The 20,044-nt window shown below is 43.3% G+C and overlaps 1 non-coding gene across 1 annotated transcript; it reads left to right on the top strand.

Moving 5' to 3' along the window:
* The first annotated feature begins 11,082 nt into the window (after positions 1-11,082).
* LOC143383076 (small nucleolar RNA U13) lies at positions 11,083-11,182 on the top strand. The gene has a single exon (XR_013089117.1). It is a non-coding gene; the product is annotated as a small nucleolar RNA U13 (small nucleolar RNA).
* Positions 11,183-20,044: the final 8,862 nt, after the last annotated feature.

Genomic DNA, 20,044 nt, shown 5'->3' with positions numbered 1-20,044 from the left:
ACAAATCCTCCAAGAGGGAAATGAGGAAAACTACCCCATTTACAATAGCCTCAAAAAAAACTTGGGATTCAACTATATTTCAACTATAGGTGAAAGACCTATTCAATGAAAACTACAGAACCCTAAAGAAAGAAATCAAAGAAAACCTTAGAAGATGTAAAGATCTACCTTGCTCTTGGATAGGCAGAATTAATATTATCAAAATGACCATGCTACCAAAAGCACTATACAGATTTAATGCAATTCTGATCAAAATCCCAATGGCATTCCTCATAGAAATAGAAAAGGCAGTCATGAAACACATTTGGAAAAATAAGAGACCCAGAATAGCTAAAGCAATCCTTAGCAGAAAGAGTGAAGCAGGAGGCATCATAATACCATACCTTAAACTATACTACAGAGCAATAGTAACAAAAACAGCACGGTATGGGCACCAAAACAGACGGACTGACCAATGGTACAGAATAGAGGACATAGAGATTAACCCACAAAATTACAATTATCTTATATTAGACAAAGACACCAAAAATATACATTGGAGAAAAGATAGCCTTTTCAACAAATGGTGCTGAGAAAACTGGAAACCCATATACAACAAAATGAAATTAAACTCCTAACTCTCACCATGCACAAAACTCAACTCAAAGTGGATCTAGGACCTTGGAATAAAACCAGAGACCCTACGTCTAATAGAAGGAAAAGTAGGCCCTCCATCATGTTGGATTAGGCCCCAACTTCCTTAATAAGACTCCTATAGCACAAGAATTACAATCAAGAATCAATAAATGGGATGGATTCAAACTAAAAAATTTTTTTCTCAGCAAAAGAAACAATCTGTGAGGTGAATAGAGAGCCTTCATCTTGGGAGCAAATTTTTACTCCTCACATATCAGATAGAGCGCTAATCTCTAGGGTGTATAAAGAACTCAAAAAGCTAAAGACCCCCCCCCCCCCAAATAAAAGAAAAAACCAAATAACCCAATCATAAATGGGCCAAGAACATGAAGAGACAATTCTAGAAGCTGACATACAATCAATAAACAAATATATATATTTTTAAAGTTCATCATCTCTAGCAATTAGAGAAATGCAAATCAAAACTTCTCTAAGATTTCATCTCACTCAAGTCAGAATGGTAGCTATTAAGAATACAAACAACAATAAGTATTGGCGAGGATGTGGGGGAAAAGGCACACTCATACATTGCTGATGGGATTGCAAATTGGTGCAGCCAATATGGAAAGCAGTATGGAGATTCCTTGGGAAACTAAGAATTGAACCACCATTTGACCCAGCTATCCCTCTCCTCAGTCTATACCCAAAGGACTTAAAAACAGTATATACTGTGGGGACACAGCCACATCAATGTTTATAGCAGCACAATTCAAAATAGCTAAACTGTGGAACCAACCTAGATGCCCTTCAATAGATGAACGGATAAAAAAAATATGGCATATATAAACAATGGAATATTACTCAGCGATAAAAGAGAATAAAATCATGGTTTCGCAGGTAAATGGATGGAGTTAGAGAAGATAATGCTAAGTGAAGTTAGCCAATCCCATAAAACCAAATGCCAAATGTTTTCCTCTGATATAAGGAGGCTGATTCATAGTGGGGTAAGGAGGGGGAGCATGGGAGGAATAGATGAACTCTAAATAGGGCAGAGGGGTGGGAGGGGAAAGGAGGGGGCATGGGGTTAGAAATGATGGTGGAATGTGATAGACATCATTATCCAAAGTATAAGTATAAAGACATGAATTGGTGTGAATATACTTTGTATACCACTAGAGATATGAAAAATTGTCCTCTATATGTATAGTATGAATTGTAATGCATTCCATTATCATATATAAATAAAAAATAATAATTATAAAAGCCAGTCACCACAATAAGTGGGAGGGGCAGGGAAGAATACAGTTACTTGGAATATGTAGAGGAGGTGAAGGGAGGGGAGGGTGCATGGGTAGGAAGGATGAAATCAGACATTATTATCCCTATATACATATATGACTAGATGATCAGTGTGATTCTACATCATGTACAACCAGAAGAATGAGAACTCATATTCCATTTATGTAAATGGAGTAAAAAATATGTAAAATTTTATGGTAAAGAAAAATAAAGCAATAAAGCATACATACTCTTATAAAAAAATGTACATTACAAAAAAAAAAAAAGAGCCAGTCACCACATGTGATTCCACAGTAGGTCAGGCTATAGAAAATGGGTGTAGACTCAAGGTTTCCAGGGACTGGAGCATGTGGGGAAGTGAGAAGTGACCAGTTAAACTGGAAGCTTTTAGTGGAGATAAAAATGCTGTAAAATTTCATAGTTATAATAGTTGCACCATTCTGTGAATACACAATAAATTGAATTCTTTATTTTTAATATAATTTAAAAATGCTTTTCTGGTAGTGGGAATTGAACCCAGGGCTTTGCTTAATTGTCTTCCTCCCCCTCCCAAGGGGCTGGGAGTACAGGAATGCACCACCTTGCCTGGCTCTGAATTGTACACTTTAAAATGGTTATTCTGGTGATGCCCAAATTACATGTCAATTTAAAAGAAGAAAGACACTATGAATGTGGGTTGGGAGAGAGCAGTGGAGTTCCAGGAGTGCTCACATTGCAGTGCCTGCTGCCAGCCCCCAGTGAAGGGATTCTTGGGTTGTTTTCAGGGCTTTTGGTTGTGGATGTCTTGTTTTTGCTATCTGAGATAACGGTACAGTGAGTCTTGAGTGCTCCCAAGTGGCCTCAGATTTGACGTATGTCAGTCAGTGGGGCACTGGTGTGGAAAGGGCCAGTTGTACCAACACCAACATATGGAGATTGCCTGGAGCCCTCGCACTATTTCTCAGTACATGAAAAGTCCCTGAGGAGCTCTACTTTTTGCTACCCTATTCTTGCCCACATCCCATGTGGGCAGTGGAATTTGGGTTTCCTCTGCATGTAACCGGCTGGCTGTGAAATAAAGCTAAGAAAGAGAAAATGGTGAAGAAACCACAGGACGTGGGAAGTAATTTTTAAAGAGGGGGGTTGGGGAGGATGGCTCTCTGATCTTAGGAATCAAACTTCCACACTGGGAAGAGAGAGAACCAGAGATCCCACACTTGCTTGATTTATATGGGAGGAAGCATCAAAGGTTTTCCATGGAATGTTCTTTGCCAAATAAGGTAGGAGGTGAGCAGTCCAGTTTCCAATGGGTTACACCCCACTCTGGAGCTACAGAGTGGTCTCCCTGCCAAGCGGAGACAGAGGTCCCAAGCACTGTGCAGTCCATTGAGTAGGAGGGGCCACAAAGTAGTTTGCAATGCCAAACCTAAGTCTCCCTGGCTCCAGGCCAAATGAAGACCTCAAATAAGCTCCAATAATACAGAGGTGGCATCCAACATGCTATCCTCTATCAGCTATTCTAAAAATTATAATAAATCTGCCCTGTATTACCTTGAAGAGGCAAGCCAAATTCAGGGGAGCTGGAGTTTAGATCAGGGGTCATCAAATTAAGGACCAAATTCTGTCTGTACCAGCTAAGGCTGGTTTTTACAGATGCATGTGTGCTGCCACCAGTTGGATACCAGGAAACATGAGCTGTGACCACTGAATTAAGCAACATCTCCTAAAAATGCTGCACTCTGGGGCTGAGTGTGGACCTCAGAAGAAGAGCGTCTGCCTAGTGCATAAAGGGCCCTTGGTTCCATCCCCAGGATGGTCCCCAAAATATAAATGAAGATAAACATACTATATGCAATTATTGTTACTATATTTTAATTCCACTAGTTAAAATCTCTTGGAAATTTGTATTTTTCTCTCCTTTTATAAGTGCTCACATAATAATGATTTTTCCCCTCAACTCACAAAACCTAAAACAGCATCTAATACTTTCCAGAAAAAAAGGTTGTCTCTGGTGTGGAATACAGAAGGATTTGGAAATAACATTGAAAAAATAGTTCTGTATGAAAGTGAAATAAACTCAAATTACAATTATTTCTCAAAAAATAACACCGCATGGATATGATAGAAATTTCAATCAAATTAACCAGGTCTCAAAGTGTTTTTCACGTATTCCACATTTTGGTTTAGAGTAGTTAAGAGAGAAGCATAAAACCTTGTTTGTATCAGCTGTAATAAGAAAGAAAATGAATGGAAAATTTAAAAAAAGGAATTAGTAGGAAAATATGCATGCTTTTTTGAATTGATGATAAAATAATGATATAAGAATAAAGACACTACACAGCCCCGTACTCAAGCACTGAATCAACACTTCATGTTAGTAGATACAAGGTCTAAATGCAGAACCCTGACATGACTTGTGTCATGTGGCTTAGTGCTTCATCCACAGCCCTGGAGCAGCAAACATGACTGTGGAAGACATCTAGGTGACATCACCAACCTCCAGACAACCACAGACAGGTGCCCAGACCTGGAAAGAAGAGGAAGGTTGTTTACTTCCTGGAGCTAAATGTGTGTAAATGAAGCATAAAATTGGGTCAAAATGTGTCAGTGTGACAAGAGCTAAGAATTTGTTTGGGATGGAAGATTAGGCAATGATTTATGCCACTTATGAATACTTCTGTCATGGTCTTTGCAATTGCCATCATGAGTTGGCTGCAGAGTGATCTGCAGCAAGAGGCTGCTGGAGGTACCTGTTGGGGCTGGGGCATGCAACTGGAGCTCTTGGCTCAGGGCAGAAGGGAAAGCAAATGCTCCTCAGCATTTGTCATAATTTTTCCTAAGGTAATAACTAACTGAGCTTAGGAAAAATACCTTTCATCATAGAAGTAATAATAGTAGGTGACATGTATGGAATATTTACCAAGTGCCATATATTAGTCTACATCTCTCTCATTTTAATTATTTAACGCTCACAGCAAATTGTATGACATGAGTTTTATCAATTTCATCATTTTGTAAAAAGGCGACTGACATGTGGAGATGTAAGCCACTTGCTGAAGCTCCCAGCTAAGAAGCAGGAGAGCAGTGCTTCTGAATCCATGTGCTTTGGCTCTAGAACTTCTGGTCTTAATCACAAGATGGATAAGTGCCAGGGGTCCAAATCAGAGCCGGAGTCACAAGTTAAGAGTTGAAGACAAGAGCAGAGTTGTTCATGAATGAAGAGAGAATTTTTGTTGTTCACATAAGAAAAGGGGAAGAGAGAATAATCAAAGATGGGGGGAAACTATGAGAACTCCTGGAGAGGGAAAGCCTAAAATAGGGCTTTGGAGAACAGGAAAGTCTGGAATTAATGTTCATCAACAGCCTTATTGAGGCATAATTTAAGAAAATAAATAGTATGTACTTAAAGGGTGCAATTTAGTGTGTTGAAACAATCCAGGATCCCTAGTCATACGGTCACCACTCATATTCTATTTGTCAATACAGATTCACTTATATTTTTTAGATTTATATATATATGGAATCATATAGTATGTATTATTTTTTTTTAAAAAAAATTAGTTGTAAATGGATACAATACCTTTATTTTATTTATTTATTTTTACGTAGTGCCAAGGATCAAACCCAGTACCTCACACATGCTAGGTGAGTGCTCTATCATTGAGCTACAACCCAGCCTTGTATAGGTGGTTGTCTACACAGAACCTGGCCAGGATCCCAGCTCTTGGGACCTAGGAGACATTTCATCTTGTTGGCAGTGCCTGCTGCTCAGTGTGGGTCATTGATCATGGTGCTCTCCACTTCATAATGAGGGCATTATGCCCAGTGAGGGCAGTGGATCCCTGCATCCTCCACCCCATGAGGGGAGTAGATCCCTGTACCCTCCACTTGACACAAGGAGTAGATCCTCACATTCTCCACCAAGTGAGGGGAGTACATTCCAGTGCCTTCCATTCAGTCTGGGGAGTGGATCCCTGTGCCCTCTGCTGCACAGGGGAGTAGATCTCCCTGCTTTCCACCCCATGAGAGAAGTAGGTCCCCATGTGCTTTACCCATAAGGGGAGTAGATCCCTATGCCCTCTAGCTAGTGGGAGGAGTACAATCAGGTATCCTCCACCTAGAGTTAATCTCTGTATCCTCTATCTGATGAGTTCCCATTCTAGAACATTTCAGTTCAACCCCAGAAGTATGGAACTGGAGAAGACATTGAAGAATCCTGCCTTTTCTAACCTGTGATTAGTATTCTTCTGCCCCGTTTAGTACTTCTTTCTTTCTTTCTTTCTTTCTTTTTTTTTTAACTGAGTGGTATTTTTTTTTTTTTTTAGTTTTTTATGGACCTTTATTTTTTTATTTATATGTGGTACTGAGAGTCAGACCCAGTGCCTCAGATGTGCTAGGCAAGTGCTCCACCACTGAGCCACAATCCCAGCCCTTTTGTTATTTCTGATGCCAGGGCATTCCTAAACCAAAATTGAGCTCTGTTCATCTCTGCTCTCTAGTAAAAATGGCCACAAATATGAAGACGAGGTGTGTCTCATGTCACATCACACTGCCTTCGTCTGCATTCTCTAGTAATTTTTTTGTTATTGTTTTCTGATTCTTAACATGTTCTTTATCTCTTCTGGTTGGCCTTTTCACCAACTTGTTTTTTCCATTTTTTTTTTTCCTGGTCAAATATTTATTGACTAACTTCAATAAGCATTAGAGGTGGAGGCAGAAATACCATGGCCTTTGTCCTCTAGGTATTTGTCATTTAAATAGGAAATGAAAACCTACAGCCAAGAATCCTTACAGCCTCTCTGAGCACAGTGTCTGAGGGCACTTTGGACTGTGTGACTGAATGCATGGAGTCTGGTGGTCTCAGAGGGTGGAAGGCCGCAGCAGCCTCAGGCGTGGGGTGGAACGTGGGTGTTAGACTTAGATGAACATGGCAGACAGGCAGGGGCCTTCCCTTCTGCTGTGCGATGACCAGAGCCTGGATGGGCCTAGCATGCTTGTGCTGGCCTGTGCTCCAGGACAGGAGGCCATGGAGCCTCTGCTCCACCTCTGGCATGTGGTGGCTCTGCTGACTTACCTAGTGAACTCCTGGCCAAGGTCACACCAGGAGCAAAGACCAGGTCAGGACTCGGGGCTGCAGAGGCTGAGTCAAGGGAAATCTCAGAGAAGGCTGATCTTGCTTTCTTGTGTCCCCCTCTTAATCACCTTCTTCCCCATTTTGCTCCTTCCCTCCTTGTTTAAGGAAAGGCTTCCAGACCTTTCTTTAAGCATCACAACTTTTCCTTACCCCAGAGTTACACAGAGCTGCTGTGTATGTGACTAGAAATGGAGGTGGAGGCCAGAGTCTTTCCACCTTCACTGTCCATCTTCCTGGCCTCGCTGAGGGCCTCGTAGGGCACCATGAAGTTCATCTTCCCTCCTAAGGGAAATGTTTGTGCCAAAAGTGACAGCATGTGGCCTGCACTGCACTTCTGCCCCCTACCTGTTTGCCACCCCATATCCTGCAGCCCTGGAAATGGAGGAGAAGCAGCAACACTACAAACCAAGCACCTTGTCCTGAATGTGAACGCCCTTCTCAGCTACCCCACAGAGAGCTTTTGTCCTGCCGTCTTAAGCCCATCAGGACACCTCCTGCACAGTGAACTCTGATCATGGTTGTGTCTTTCTCTTGGAGACTTGACGTTCTTTTGAGAGACAGCTTCTCCCACTGTAGGATGTCACCTAGAGAGGCAGTTTTCAGTTGATGACATCACCCACCAGCAGTTTCCTCATTGGTGATTGTGAGGCTAACTTGGGACTGTAGGATCACAAAGAGCAGTTTACTGTTTAAGTAGTTCTTATTTTGTTCTGAAGTTCCTTGTAATCAGTTACTATGTTATTATTGATCAAATGGTCTTATGAAGTAGAATATTAATTATTTGTACATCCATGATAAACTCTGTTGTTTTATGCAGAAAGAAAACGGATCTCTTAATCACTTTAAGAACTGTGAGACACTGACTTGTCTTTTCATTTTCTTAAAGTCCTAAGTTTGTGTTTTAACCAAGGAAAATTAATTTTTTTCTTTTCCATTAAAAAATCCACTTGCCAGAAGTGGCAAACCAATATTTTTTTCTCTTGGACTTACCCAGTAGCTTTGTCCATTCACAGTAAGCATTAGTTCAAGTTGGGGTTGTTGTATTTGGAGTTTCTACTGTCAGACATAACCTCCTGGCTCTGCCTCCTTGATGCTAGCCAACTAGTACTAAGCCAGTGGTGGTAACTTGGGAATTTCTATTGTTGCACTTGTCCACTGGTGGTGGCCAGAATCTTCACACCTCTCTTAGGGCTTGGAAGTAGCTTGTCTAATCTGTCATTTTGCCAGAACTAGAGCTAATCTATGTTTTTTACTTACCAAAATACCACGAGCATTTTACTGTCTGATTAAATGTCCTTTTCAAACATGAGGCTATTCTGAAATCCATATGGTATGCCATCTTTTGCAATTTACTGTACTTTATTTGCCCAGTCTTCCATTTTAGAACATTTAAATTGGCACAAATGTATTGCCATTACAAGTAAAAATACTACAGTGAACACCTTTATATTACATTTTACATTGAGTTATTTCAGAATATTTCTAGAACTGAAGTGGCACCACCTTTCTCCACAGAAAAGCCCTCTTCACCATGGCTAATTTTAGGACTGTCAGCAAAAGAGTCTCTGCAAAAGAGTCCATTGTAGATAAACTTTCTATTTTCAGGTCGCCCTATTTACTTGGCCACTGGCCGAGAAGATACCAGCACTCCAGGTGCTGGACACCCCTTTACTAGTTTTTCACAAATGTATCCAGTATAGTACTTTGAAGATATGTGTAAACAAGGCCTCTGGCCTTGAGCTGGGCTTCACAGAGATATCTACATTTTTAAGATAAGTTACAAATGGGCCCATGGTAACAGCTGGCAGGGGGAGGAAAGAAAAGGGAGATGAAGCTCTCCCCCTCTCAGGTGTTGTCCTTGAAGAGTTAACTTGCCCAGAACAGTGAAAGAAAAAGTTGCTTTTATGTGAACTTCTGCAGACTGTGAACTTCTGAGCCCCTCCCCTTACATGCTGGGTATAAAATTCTGAAACTCCCTGAACTCAGGGTTCAGGGGATTAATTGATTACAGCAAAAGCTGTGCCCTCTGAACCTGGCTGCAGCCAAATAAAACTGTTTCCTGCTATCTTCGGTGCCTTGCCTCATTTGTCCCTACAACAGAACTACATTTGGGAGATAAAAGAATGTACATTTTTATAGCTTACATATTGTCAGTTTCTTTAAAGGAAATAATATCAACATTTTTTTCAGTTTTAAGAGGTCATATTTCTTTTTTTATTTTCTTTATTGGTATATTATAATTATACATAATAGTGGGAATCAGACTAGGCATGGTGGTACATGCCTGTAATCCCAGCAGCTCAGCAGCCTTAGGCAGGAGGATTGCAAATTCAAAGCCAGCCTTAGCAATTTAGTGAGGACTTAAGTAACTCAGTGAGACCCTGTCTCTAAATAAAATTCAAAAAAGGCCTGGGAGTGTGGCTCAGTGGTTATGTGCCCCTGGATTCAATTCCCAGTACAAAAAAAAGGGGGGGGGTGTTCTGGGATTGTGGCTCAGTGGTAGAGCACTTGCCTAGCATGTGTGAAGCCCTGGGTTCGATTCTCAGCACCACATATAAATTTTTAAAAAATAGTGGGAAGTATTGTGATATACGTGTACATGTACATAATGTAAGTTTGGTCAGTTTCATTCCTCACTACCTCCCCTTCCCCTCTAATAGCTACTTTCTATTGAGCTAACTCTAAGATAGACTTTAGATATCAATTAACTCATCTTCACAAAGATCTTAGAAAGTAACTCAATCTTTATTTTAAAAATAAGGACTCAGGCATGGTGGCACTGTCTGTAATCCCAGCAGCCCAGGAGGCTGAGGTAGGAGAATCGAAAGTTGAATGTCACCCTGCTCAATTTATCAAGACCCTGTGTCAAAATAAAAAATAAAAAAGGACTGGGAGTATATCTCAGTGGTAGAGCACCCCTGGGTTCAATCCCTGGTACTGCAAAAAAAGAAAGGGATACATGGTTCTTTTTCAGATCATATAAATCTTTCACCTTTTATTTTTTAAAAAACAACACAGAATGATTGTATAAGTTCAAAGTTGAATTTGAAACCCATCTGTCTAACTCCAAAGTTCATGTGTCATGTGAACTTGCTAGTATTTCAACTAGCAGTGTGTGAGAATGCTTGAATTTAAAATAAAAACAATTTTTTTAACTGGGTCAATTTTGTCCAACATCGTTACTTTTCCATGAGAAAACAGCCCTTGATGAAGGTAGAGAACAAGTCACAAAAGTCAGGCACAATTTTAGTGAACCTCTGTTTAATTCCACCTCCCCACCAGGCCTTGCATCAATTCCTCGAAATGGAGCTGTGGGATCTATGGTTTAGCTCTGATAACTGCTGCTAACCTATGTTGACAACTCTCCTCAAAGGTTTGATTGTTGCTGTACCAGAACTGCAGTGAGAAAGCTAAGCAAAGATGCTCTGGACCTTTTTCCAGGAAAAGGAAGATTTCCACTCCTGCAACCATGAGTTAGGGACCCACAGGCAGGATCAGTGCCACCCTAGGAGTAGAGCCATGCCCTAGGCTGTCTTCCAGTGCAGTTCTGAACTAGAAAAGACCTGAGTGTCAGATAGGTCCCTGGGATCAGCAACTCAAGCTGACTGAAGAAAGCAGGCCAGGCAGAGGAGACTGGTGTTCTAGAGATGCCAGAGACCCATCAGAACCCCTCAGACAGGCAGAGACAGGCAGCAGGTTTGGCTACTCAAAGAAACAGATATGGGACAACCACAAGCAAGTGCATACACTTGCCCACATGCACATGTCCTGCTCCCAAAGTCTAGCCTGGGCCCTTGGGTTTTGGTGGCCCTCTGAATCAGGAGCTTATCCTAAAGAAGGTTAGTTGTCAAGCAGTGAGAAATTTGAATGCAGCTTCCTGTCATAGGCATGTGGGGGAATAGAGGACCATCAGCAACTTCTGGGGAGCCATTTAAATTTAAAACAATCCTTTATAAGGACTGAGGGTGTAGCTCAGTGGTACAGCACTTCCTAGCATACCCAAGGCCCTGTGTTCTATCCCTAGCATTGCAAGAAGTTAAAAATTCTAACATTTGATCCCTCAGTTCATAAGTATGATGATTGGGTGTTCACCCTATTGTGTGAGATGTGCCTCCCTCTAAACCTTGTATGACATCAGCACATTAATCATTTACTCACATGCTAGGCAAGCACATTATCTCTGAGCCACAACCCCAGCCCCATCTACAACTATTTAAAAAAATTCTAGGGGCTATTTTTTATATTTATTTTTTAGTTATAGCAGTAGAGTGCTCGCCTCAAACGTGTGAGACCCTGGGTTTGATCCTCAACACCACATAAAAAAATAAACAAGTGAAATAAAGGTGTTGTGTCCAACTACATCTAAAAAATAAATTTTAAAAATTTTAACATTTTAATTTACTCTATGTCCATAAAGAGAACATCAGATTCTATCACCAAACCTTGGTTTTTTCCTTTTTTCAAAATGAAATTAAGGGCTGGGTTGTGGCTCACTGGTAGAGGACTTGCCTGGCATGTGTGACGCCCTGGGCTTGATCCTCAGCACTGTATATAAATAAATAAAACAAAGGTCCATTGACAACTAAAAAGTAATTAGAAAATAAAAGGACTTAAAAATTAGTACACTGTGTAGTTTTCTTGTGTTGCTCTTTAATCTTGAGTGAATGTATTTTAAATAGAGAATGCAGCTTCTAAGTAGCACAGATTCTGCTCTGAATGTGCTCCTTTCTCACCCTTACCTCTGTTGCATCTACAATAGTGAAAGAAAATATACACCATTATTAGGAAAAAATGAGAATGTTACCTTTAAATTTACCTGAACTGAAATATTTTTTCCCCTGGAACCATATCTGCACATTTTTAGTATTACTTTGAAAACTAGAATTCAGGAAAGATGATTACTTTGAATGTACACTCTGACCTGTGAGGGTCAGTGAAGGGTATTCCTCCAGCCACCCTACTTCAGATGGGAAAGGGGTGGATCTCGCCCTGCCCTGCTGACTTCCTGGAGCAAAGCTGGCGCTCTAGGGTACCATGAATGCTCCTGATTAACTTGCTTTGCTTCTTCAAAGTGTTTTCAAGACTATCAAACACTGAGTAGCTGTTTTAAAGATTGGAAACAATGGGCTGGGGCTGTAACACAATGGCAGAGCACTTGTCTAGTACATGTGAGGTACTGGGTTTGATCCTCAGCACCACATAAAAAAAATAAATAAAATAAAGTTATGCTATCTATCTACAACTATTTTTTATATTTATTTTTTAGTTATAGGTGGACACAATATCTTTATTTTATTTCATGTGCCCTCGCATGCTAGGCGAGCACTTTACCTCTGAGCCACAACCCCAGCCCCATCTATAACTATTTAAAAAAAAAAAAAAAAAAAAAAAAAGGTTGGGAGCAATGATTGGGAAGGCTCCTTGTGAGGTTTTATATAACTTCACCTGGAATTAGGAGTGAAGGAAAGAAAAAGAGTACTTGCCCCACCAGGGGAAGTGCTGGGTGGGGATATTAGACCTACCAAATATCACAGAGAAGCTCCTGCTTACATATTTTTAAGTTATGAAAATAACTTGAAGCGGCTGTGTTTGGGGTGGCAGGGGCTGTGTACTATCTGTGTGAGAGAGCGTTTACCAGCAGGTGGACCTCCTCCAAGGTTGGCCTCTCTCTGCCGGTGTGGGAATTTCCATCTCTCTGAGGGTGATGCCTCAGCTCCTGTCCTCCGCAAGAATTAACAGCCTGGGCACTTTGCTTCTGGTCCTTGATTCCAGCTTGTGTAGGATGCGTAGGTCGTGCCGTGATCTCATTCCAGAGGGGAAAGGACAACAAACTCAAAATGCAGCAGGGATTAGAGAGCCCACTGGGCATTTTTCTCTTGGAGCAAGTCTTTGGCAGGGGCAGTGCCCTTTCCTGGGAGGTCCCAGCCTGCATTCCTCCAGGGGCCTCCCCTGCAGCCAGAAGAGTTTGCTCAGGACCTGGGGGCGCTCAGCAGCCTCCCACCCCCAGGCAGCACTGGGGCTCCGCCCACTGTGAAGGTGCTGCGGCCACTTGGGGCGGCACCTGTCATAAACTGCATGGTGGTGGGCAGGGTGCAGTCCTCCAGGCCAGCACTTGTCATAAATGACACTGTGGTGGGCAGGGTGCTGCTTCACTGTGAAGAGAGACTTTCACTTTCTTTGTATTGATGTGGATATTTTAAATGTTTTAAATCTGCATGTCATTGCATTTTGGAGCTTTTTCTCACAGAAGGACACATTTTACTGGTATTTGAGCTTTCATGATTTAAGGACGGCAGCAAGGCCTTTTCTGTCCCCTGTGGAGCAGGTGCCACTGAACCCCCAGGTCCTGGCTTCTCAAGGATCCCCCTTGAGGTGACCCAGCAGCTGCTTCCTTCCCTATTTTTTATTACTCGTCTTGGAGTAGAAAAAGACCCCAAATGTGAATGACATGCGCACTTGCTCTGATCAGATCTCAGCCTTTTTCTATTTTAGACATGACATGGGCAGAGTGTGGTCAGGTGCAGGGTGGCCTTCAGTGCCTCCCAATCCTGTCCCTCAGCATTTTATGACCAGCCTCCCAACAGAGATCTCTGCACAAAAACCAGGTAGTGCTTTAGGCAACATGAGGATTCACTTTGACTTTTATGGTCGAATTCTAAAAAAGGTTAGCCTAACTAAACTTCATAGTTGCTATTCCTATTTATTTAAAGTTGCCTCCCTTTGGTATATAAAAGCTTGAAAATTGGTGGTTATTTTGGATAGTTTTCAGGTATCTGCTACTTACGTATGAAGTTTTTGCTAATCAAGAACATTATAGAAAAGAAGTCTCTTCCCATTTCTTTGGCTCAGTAACTAGAGTTTTACACTCTGATCTCTGCTGCCTAACACTGCCCCCTTTTGTATAGCAAAATAGGACAAGAATATTCAATAAAAGTTTTGCGATCTTAGTGACATGCACACAGGTTAAGTTCTGAGGCATGTCCGTCCATGTAGCAGATTGTGACCTCTATTGGACTCTAAGACCTACCTTCCTTTCCTAAATTTAAGAGTTGCGTTAAAGCACATAGAAGCAGAGGGACAGAAGGGTGATGACCCCAGCCCTCATCCATTTGCCCACATCTAGCCATCAGGTGAGCTCAGTGCCCCCTGCAGGAGTGACAAAGCAATGTCCCTGTGGACAGCACTCACTTACCCTTAAACCCCTGATGCTCTTCACATTTTGGAGCAGTAGCTGCTCAGCAAGGTCTGTAGAGTTTAATTTGATGTTGGATATGTCAAATTACTGTGTTTCTCAATTGGGAAAAAATTTTTCTAGTAACTTTTTATTGTCATTTTATTTCATGTTGCATCAAAGTCTTATTGTCTTTGGGAAGGCTCCAGAATTAGAACATTAGCATTTTACCTGACAAATATTATTTTACCAAAGGTTAGTCTGCTTGAAATTAAAATAGAAAAAATAAAAAAGTAACAGTAATCTATTATTCTTATGAAGCATTGGATTTGCAAATGGTTCAAAGCAGGAAGTCGCAGGTACACTTGACTAAGCCCTTTTGTGACTAAAGAGAGGGCAGCACAAGCTGTCAGGTGAATTGTGTGTGGTACCATGTCCCCATAAATGAAAAGGAGTTGCTGTCTACCTGAAATGTGTAGCAGCCCAGGTATGCTGGTTGTGAAGTCAACAAAACTGGCACTGCTGGGTGACTTCCTGGACAGTGATGAGTGTTATGTGGCACTGTGCTAGGTGACAGACTTAGGAGTGACTACCTGGTTATTTGCTAGATCCACACACTATTTTGCTGCAGCTTAGCAAATTTATCATAGACTCAGCCAGCAGCAAGTTCCCATGCTCACACTCACCACTGATGAATAGGAATGGCTGCAGAAAACTTCTGAAATATGATGAAGCCGACTAGGGCCACCACTAGCTGTGTTGAGCCAGCTCTGCCTGTTTAGTGCAGTTTCAACACCTGACCTTCAAAGGCGTTCACTGTTCCCACTTGGCCCCACACTCTTCCCAGGGCAGAGCAAACTACAGTGGATAATTGAACGTGTCCATTTTATTCTATTGTCTCTGTGAGCTGCTCCCAGAGATAGAAAACTCTGTGAGGGGTGATTTTTTTTTTTTTTTTTTCCTAATGTTTTGGACATCTTTGAGCAAATGATGCAGTGCTTCTGAACAAACCATGCCCTCCAAATACTAATGAGCTCCTCTTGTTAAAAATTCAATCTAAGGCTTTTTCCAAAGCATTTTTAAGCTGATTTAATCTTCCTTAAGTTTGCTTGAACAGAGATGATTTTGTATTGAGTTTTAGTAGGAAGCAGTAATTCTCAAAGTACTTTTTTTTAGTAAATGCTAATGTTTGTCAAGTTTGCAACCTAGATTTACTTTTGTTCACCTCTGATTTGAAAGACCAAACTGGAGGCTAGAGCTCTGTGAACTGACTGTGTTCAGGCACAGCTCTCTTGGCTCCTGGGGCTGCAGGATGCCTGTGAGCAGTGCTGGCTGTGTGGGAGTGAATCCTGATGTGCTGTCCTGAGTATATTCAGTTTCAGTGTCACTGCACCACAATGGCCCCTTGAAGCCCAGCATGGCCCAGTGCCTCAGACCAGTCTGTCTTTCCCTTAGATCCGCCAGGGCCGGATGGAGAGCGGAGGGATCGGTTACATCAGCATCTTCTGTGCTGGTTGCAGGGAAGCTGTTAACAGGAGACAAAGCCTTCGGAGTTTCTGCAGTCTTCCCAGTGCTGACTGCGCGTTCACAGTTGTTGAAAAGTAACGACCAAGCCCCATAGGCCTGTGGGGCAGCCTGAAGAGGCTGCCTTGCAGGTCAACCGTTCCCAGTCTCCTACCCACCACCCAAGGAAGCACAACTTTAGATGAAGCTCCAGGACCCCTGGCTCCCACTCAAGATCCCTTGGGGAGTTGACTGCACAGAGCGCATGGTGGACAAGCGCCTGGGGTTATCTGGTCCAAGGGGTCCCCCAGGTCCAGCAGTAGCTGAAGCTTCCTTGTAGGCGGTAGAGCCCTCTCCACTCCCAAGTGGCATCTCTAGCAAAAAGGACTTTGCAGGACCCAAGAGCTTCCATCCTGATACTGAAGGGAAAAAAAGAAAAGCCTAGCTAGCAAAGGAGAGTCTTCAGGAGCACCCGGTTCTCACAGATCAGAAATGGTACTAAGGAAACTGCTCCTGCTCAGCTCAGGAAGGTTCCTGAACACTTATGGATATGTTTCTTCTATTTATTTATCTATCTACCTATTTATCTACTTTTTTTAAAAAATTTATTTATTTTTTAGTCTTTTCAGCGGACACAACATCTTTGTTTGTATGTGGTGCTTAGGATCGAACCCGGGCCGCACGCATGCCAGGCAAGCGCGCTACCACTAGAGCCACATCCCTAGCCCCTTATCTACTTTTTTATTTATGGGAGGTACCAGGGATTGAACTCAGGGACACTGAACCACTGAGCCACAATCCCATCCCTGTTTTGTATTTTATTGAGAGACAGGGTCTCACCTAGTTGCTTAGTGCCTCACTTTTACTGAGGCTGGCTTTGAACTAGCGATCCTCCTGTCTCAGCCTCTGAAGGCGCTGGGATTACAGGCGTGCACCACTGTGCCCGGCTTGTTTCTTCAATTTTTAAAACAAAGAATGTTAGCCTAGACAGTCACTATGTCACTTTTCACCCGAAGAGATACTAGAGCTACTGTGTTAAACTACCAGGACCACACAGGCACCAAACAGCAACTTCAGTTAAAACTTGACCTGCTATGATTAGAAGTGGAGAGGAGTCTGTGGAGCCCCAGCCAGCCTTCACAACCACCAAATGCAGCATGGCTGATTCTAAGCAGTCTGTCTTTTTTTCTTTTTTCTTTTCTTTCTTTTTTCTTTTCGAGATTGATAGAGCTCTATCACAGAGATACACCTCTAGCCCTTTCTATTTTTTTATATAAAGATAGATAAAGTTTGGCTGGCCTCAAACTCATGATCCTCTCTGCCTCAGCCTCCGGGTCACTGGGATCAGAGGCGTATGCCACAGTGCCTGGCTTTAAGTAGTACCTCTCTGTCTGAAGACAAGCTGGTTGTGAACATTACCTGGAAGCAGGAAAAAGTACAAACTGGGCTTGGTTTATCTGCAGCTCAAGGCAGAAGCAGGAGCTCGGTCTCTGTAACCCATGCTGTGCTGCCTACTTCCTGTTGGAGATATAAAGAGAAGCAGGTGGTGGCGGAGGACACGACATGAGCAGGCTATTTTCACTTACTTGTTGTACATGGCAACACAAACGCCATTTTTAGAAACAAACATCCAGGCAAGTCGGCATGGCTGCCAATGTTCCCTGTCCTGCTGGCTGGAGTCGATGATGTCCCCAGTGAGGTGGCTGGCCCTCAGTGCTGCACCCTCCAGCCCTGCCTGATGCCTCTCCACAGCTGATGCTCAGAGCTGATGTGGCCTCCTTCCTGCACTCTTAGTAGGAATCATAAAAGTTTCATTAACGATTTTATTCCAGTTGGGCCAACTTAACTGAACTATTCCAAATTTGTTATATTATTTACCAATAGGAAAGTAAACTTTAGGATATGAAGATATTCCCCGCAAGAGTGGTCCTCAGCGTCTGCTGAAGGGCACTCTCAGTGCTGAATAGACAAGGTGCACCTTCTTCCCTGCACAGTGCCATCTTCTTTGAACAATGCCAACTTGCAAGTTCCACCCTCACGTACTTTGCTCCCATCCTTGACTTGCTCGTGACATTCTCTCCCGCTGTACATGGGCCTGTGTTTCCCCCTTGGCTCTTAGCACCCCATATCCCACTTCATTGTTCCATGAAAACAAGAATCTCGGCCACATTTCTTCCCTGTCCTATGTATCCCAGTTTCTGAAATAAATGGCTGGCATGAAGCAGGTGCTCAGTAAGTGCAGAGTGAGTTAGCAGCAGGTTCAAGACGGGAATAAGTGAGAAACACAAAGATGGGTCCATCAGGATGTCAGAGCACCTGGCAGTGTGCTGACAGCCCCCAGCCCAGGGGGTTCAGCGGTTAAGGACAGTTCTACACTCAGTCACTGCAGCCCTGAGCTGGCTAAGGGAAGAGCCAGAAGCAGCTCAAGCACTACTCAGAAACACGGAGTTTTCTCTCAGGACCCTGACTCACCACCTGGCTTCCCTGGCTCACTCTCCCAGAGGCTGTTCCAGCTTGAGAGCCCTGGGTGGGGGCTGCACCTGTCTCCTTCCATTAACAAAGAGATGTGCAGATGCACAGGGCCCGTGCCTGTCAGGAGGCAGCTGCGTAAATGCGCCAGGTTTACTGGGCCCATACTCTTCACTGCCTGTCTCTTATAGTGTGGTTAACTCTTAGTAGGAATCATAAAAGTTTCATTAACAATTTTATTCTGGGCTGGGGATGTGGCTCAAGCAGTAGCGCGCTCGCCTGGCAAGCATGTGGCCCAGGTTCGATCCTCAGCACCACATACAAAGATGTTATCCGCAGAAAACTAAAAAAAAAATAAATAAATATTAAAATTCTCTTTCTCTCTCTCTCTCTCTCTCACTCTCTCTTTAAAAAAAAAAAACAATTTTATTCCAACTTAACTGAACTATTCCAAATTTGTTATATTATTTACCAATAAGAAAGTAAGCTTTAGGATATGAAGATATTCCCCGCTTAGTTTGTTATGGTTAATATAGGCTTTTTTCAACATTTGCTTTTGTGGCAGGGGTCTTGCTGTGTTGCCCAGGTTGGCCTTGATCTCCTGGGTTCCTGCGATCCTCCTGCCTCAGCCTCCCCAGTAGCTGGACTCTAGGTAGACATGCACCACCATGCCTCACCAATTTTTGAGAATTGCTGAGTTGTGGGTATAGCTCAGTGGTAGAGCACATACTACCATGCACAAGGCCCTCGGTGCAACCCCCAACCCAACTAGTAACAAGGTAACATTCTGTTCCACCAGTGAGCTATGCCCCCAGTCCACAGCATCTCCTTTAGCACTCAGACACTAGCCTCCTCTTTACAGATGAAGAAGGGGGAACAGTGAGGTTGCCAGTGGTTAGAAACAGACCATGGGTCTCCAGAAGCTGCCTCACCTTGTTGCATTTCCAGCTGCTCCTCTTAACAGCAACTGGCCATCAGTCCCCAAGAGCCTTAGCGAACACCCAGACTGTGCACGCCAAGCAGAACACCTGATCTCGCTCTGGAGGAAATCTCAGTTCAAACCAATCAAATATACATGAGAACAGTGAAAAGGAGGTCTCTGGAGGCCGTGTAAATCTCCAGGGTTGACTGCCCTGGACCATGAGCTGCGCTCAGGCAAGGCCAGCTCCAGGACAGATTTTAAGGTGGTTCAAAGGGGGGAGAGAGCCCAGACTTCTAGGCCATGTGGCACCACCTGGGCCATCTGTGCCAAAGCCTCAGCCTTGGTTTTGACATTTTCAAAATGGAACAAGAAACTTCCCAGCTTGACAGCCAATTAGCCCAGGACTCCTTAGGAAGGATTTGACAGCAAGAGGGAAAGTGTGAAAGAGACATGGAAATATGAGGTGACATCTGAGTTATCTATTACTGTTGCCCGCAAACTCCAGCTTCAACAACAAGCATTTACTATCTCACAATTTCCCCTGGGTCACAAATTCAGGAGCAGCGTTAGCAGGGATCCCCCTCGGGCTCCCAGCCAAGTCTGCGGAGGCGCCTGTCATGCCAAGGCTGCTCTGGGCTAGTGGATCTGCCTCCAAGGTGGCTGCTCACAGGCTGGTACCCTGAGGCCCCCGCAGGCCCCAAATGACAGAGGGAGCAGGGCACAGTGTCTCTTGTGACTGGCTTCTGGAGTCACACCATCGTGACCACATTCCCAGGTCACGCAGGCCAGCCCTCCCTGCCCCTGCACGGGCCAGAGAAGCCCCTGGGCCGAGGCCTGGGGAGGAGCACCCAGCACAGAGCACGACAGTGACACGGAAGAGACCCACCTGAGCCATTTGGAGAAGCCGAGAAGGACGTCCCAAGTCACGCAGGCTGTGTGTCTGGGAAACGGA

Source organism: Callospermophilus lateralis, chromosome 17 (assembly GCF_048772815.1).
Source record: "Callospermophilus lateralis isolate mCalLat2 chromosome 17, mCalLat2.hap1, whole genome shotgun sequence".
Taxonomy (NCBI): Eukaryota; Metazoa; Chordata; class Mammalia; order Rodentia; family Sciuridae; genus Callospermophilus; species Callospermophilus lateralis.
The sequence above is the reverse complement of the archived record's forward strand: the minus strand, read 5'-3'. Positions and strand labels throughout refer to the sequence as shown.